The sequence below is a fragment of the Pipistrellus kuhlii genome, unplaced genomic scaffold (genome assembly GCF_014108245.1).
Source record: "Pipistrellus kuhlii isolate mPipKuh1 unplaced genomic scaffold, mPipKuh1.p scaffold_m20_p_10, whole genome shotgun sequence".
In the NCBI taxonomy this organism is placed as follows: Eukaryota; Metazoa; Chordata; class Mammalia; order Chiroptera; family Vespertilionidae; genus Pipistrellus; species Pipistrellus kuhlii.
Window position 1 is genome coordinate 38,498,092 of NW_023425405.1, and position 4,284 is coordinate 38,502,375.

General features: G+C 36.5%; 1 pseudogene; it reads right to left on the reverse strand.

Annotated features, from left to right (window-relative positions):
- Positions 1-3,019: 3,019 nt before the first annotated feature.
- LOC118714583 lies at positions 3,020-3,438 on the reverse strand (annotated as a pseudogene).
- Positions 3,439-4,284: the final 846 nt, after the last annotated feature.

Here is a 4,284-nt window from a genome sequence, read left to right on the forward strand (position 1 = left end):
TGATAAAACTGTTTATTCTTTTTAAAAATATATTTTATTGATTTTTTTTTTCAGAGAGGAAGAAAGAAGGATAGAGAGTTAAAAACATGGATGGGAGAGAAACATCAGTCAGCTACCTCCTGCACATCTCCTAACTGGGGATGTGCCTGTAACCAAGGTACATGCCCTTGACCGGAATCGAACTTGGGACCCTTCAGTCCACAGGCCAATGCTCTATCCACTGAGCCAAACCGGTTAGGGCAAAACTGTTTATTCTTATTTTAATCAAATTAAAACAGTAATCCCTCAATCTACCAAATTGATAATAATAGGGAAAATGGTGATTCTTATGCTGGATAAGAAGCATATGAAAGAATAGGCCTTCTCATGATCTTCATTGTAAAATGTGAATTGACAAATTCTGCAACAGTTTGGTTATATATATTGGAAATCATAAATCCATTTTATTCAAATAATTACACATCTGGGAATTTTCTTAATTAAATAATTAAAGATGCACATGAGTAGTTAGCCACTGGAGGGTTAATCACAGCATTTATTTTTTCTAGCTGTACTGAAATATTATTGACATATAACATGGAAATTTAAGGTATGCAATGTGATGTTATATGTACATCTATATATATATATATATATATATATATAGAGAGAGAGAGAGAGAGAGAGAGAGAGAGAGAGAGAGAGAAAGAGAGAGAGAGAGAGAGAGAGATAGTTACCACAACAAGGTTAGTTAATTCACCTTGCAAAATTACCTTTTTTTTCTTTTTGTGGCAATAACATTTAAAATCTACTCTGTCTATTCCCTTAAGATCTTTCAATTATATAATACAGTATTGTTAACTATAATCACTATGCTGTACATTAGATTCTCCAGAACTCATTCATCATACAACTGGAACTTTGTACTATTGACTAGCATCTTCCCACTGTCCTAAGCCTCCAGCCCCCAGCAACCACCATTCTGCAGTCATCCCTTAGTATCTGCTAGGGATTGGTTCTAGAACTCCACCCCCGCATCCCCTCTTTTAGATATAAAAAGTCAATGGATCCTCAAGTCCTTTATATCAAATAGTGTAGTATTTGCATATAACCTATTTGTATATAGTCTATAGCAGGGTATGTCTACCCTTCACTTCACAGGGATTCAATGGAGTGCTTGACACATGGCAAATTCAAGTTCTGCTTTGAATTTAAACTTTCTAGGGTAGTTTTCCCCCCCCAAATAGTTTCAATCATGGTTGATTGTGTCTACAGTTTCAAAACCTGAGGATACAGAGGGCCAAGTGTACTCTCTGTTTGTATATTTTTGTGAATAATGTGGCAGTGAACATAAGGGCTGCTGATATCGCTTCAAGATTCTGATTTCATTTTCTTTAGATACATACCCAGAAATAGGAATTGCTAGATCATCTGGTAGTTCTATTTTTAATATTTAGAGGAATCACCATACTGTTTTTAAATTTATATTGCCATCACCAGTGTACAAAAACTCTCTTTTCTGCACATTCTTGCCAATACTTAGTCGTGTCATTCTGATAATAGACACCCTAACAAATCTGAAATATCTCATCGTGGTTTTAATTTACAGTACATTCCTTTAATGATTAGTGAATGTTGAGCATCTTTTCATGTATCTGTTGGCTATTTATTTACCTTCTTTGGAGTAATGTTTGCTCACATCCTTTGTCCATCTTTCAGTGAAGTAAGTAGCTTTGTGATTGTTGTTGAATTGTGGGATTCTCTATATATTTTGGATATTAGCCCCTTATCAGATAGGCAGTTAGCCAATACTTTCTCCCATTCTCTAGGTTGTCTTTTTTTATTGTTTCTTTTGTTGTGTAGAAACTTTTTAGTTTGATGTTGTCATACTTGTTCATTTTTGCTTTAGTGGCTTGCATTTTTGGCACTATTGTTCTCTTTGTGTATATTGAAATTGTCTAATTTGTGTGATTAAAATAATATTTATATTTAAATGCCTTAGTGTTTTAGTTGAAAGCAAGGTCAATATGAGTCTACAGGATGAAATGACTGTCAAAATACCTCAGTTTGGATACACTGACAGAGAATAATATATATTTTTTAAAGAGGCAGAGATCAGCCAAAACCGGTGGATAGAGCGTCGGTCTGCGGACTGAGGGGTCCTGGGTTCGATTCCAGTCAAGGGCATGTATATTGGTTGCGGGTACATCCCCAGAGGGGGGTGTGCAGGAGGCAGCTGGTTGATGTTTCTCTCTCATCGACTTTTCTAGCTCTCTATCCCTCTTCCTTCCTCTCTGTGGAAAATCAATAAAATACATTAAAAAAAAAAAAAAAAAAGAGGCAGAGATCAGATGTGATCTGGGATATATGAGTAGAGCTCCTTCCACTTGGGGAACTTTGCTAGGGACACTGACATAGAGACCTTTTAAGGGTATTTAGAGAAAATCAGAATGGTGAGAAAACTCAAAATCATTTCATAAAAGGGATGGTGGAGAGAAGTGGGGACACCTAGCTTAGAAAGAAACAGGCTTAGAGGGAGCATACTAACTCTTACATTTTTAAAGGGTTATAACTTGATATAATAATCGTAAGCATTTATTTATTGAGTGTTCATTAATCCTATCACAACTTTATAAGGAAGATACTAATATTATTCTTCCTTTACAAATGAGGGAACTGAAGCTCAGAAAGGTCAGGTAACTTGCCCAAAGTCATACATGCATTAATGATAGAGCCAGCATTCAAACCAGAATCTGTCTACCTCACCTCCCAACAAAGGAAAAGGGACTGGGCTTGTTTGTGTGCCTCCTGATGAATATAATTAGGACCACAGACAATGTCTCTGTACTTAGAGTTATCTCAGAAAAATCAAAACTGTCCAGCGATGGAAGGGGTTGCTGTGGAAGATAATGAATGTCCTTCTATATATTTATTTCTTGTTTTGTTTAATCAAATAATTTTAATCAAGTTAACAGTAAGCAGTAAAAGTGCAGTTGAGTAGCCCCATGTTTTACATTTTTAAATTGTTTTTTCATTGTTTTTACTTGTAAGCTGTTGATGGTGGGACCCACTCTTGAATCCTCTCTCTCATGGTGGAATCAGGTACATATGATTCTGGAAGGCAACTCACGTTGAATTTATGGCTTGTCCAGATGAATTTATGAGCAGTAGGTAGTTTGTTGTTGGAGGATCATTAGTTACACAGTAAGGCCAGCCATGCCATTCAGGGAGCACCATGCTTCATTCTGCAGCAGAGAATGTGTTTTTGCCATATATACTTCAGTAGTATATGTAACCCATCAGTGACAGCCAAAAAACTGCTTCATATTATGTGTTCCCACATCTGTCTTCCCCCAATAATGCACTAACCCTCACATCATTTGCCCTGGAGAGAATTCATAGATAGCCTTAGATGCCACCGTGGCCACCAACCTGCTGCAGCCCACACTTCAAGACCATCTTGTCCTATAGGCCTATGCTTCCAGGTGCACCATTTCTGTCACTTTATAAATTTGATGTGAGGTTAGTAACATTCAAAGTGAGGCCAGAGGGATCTCAGACTTCAGTAGCATGAGCATCACCTGGGAGAGATTTACAAAACAAGATTCCTAAGATCCATCCCCATAATTCATGATTCACATGTCCTGGGATGGTAAGATTCAGGAATTTGTTATTCTGTCAGGCTCCAGTTTATACCAGTGATTCTGGTCCAGGATTATACACTGATATATTCTTTTGAAGCCCTAAAATTTTATTACTTTTTTAAATTCAAACTCTGTGAATTAGACAAATTTTATATCACAACCTCTTTCATGGAGTTGCAGCCATCATGCCCCTACACCACGCAAGTCTTGTTTGTTTGCCTTCTTTTTCTTATTGAAGTCAACAGGATGTTTTACATGCGCTTAATGTAGCTGTGTGGATTTTTTTAGCTGTGTGGATTTTTTTTAATTCCCAGAATTTGTTCATATATTATAAACTGCCCCCCCCCTTTTTTTAGAACCCCATCTATATTTCTAATAAAGACTGAATAAAAGCAAACCTCATTAAATGATGAGACCAGGGACTGATAAATCTTAGCATCTTCTAATTATCCTAAAGGAAATGTACTTTTCTAGTCTGATTCCCTCTTTAGCTGTCTAGGTCAATTTGGAATGGGAAATGAAAATGCTATTGTTTGCCAAGAAATAAGGACGATGACCATATGCTCTAAACTGTGTTTTATTATTTCCAACAGTGGCAAACTGAGCATTTAAACAGTGTTAATTTTTCAGAACTTCCAAACTCTACTCCTATTTACTTTAA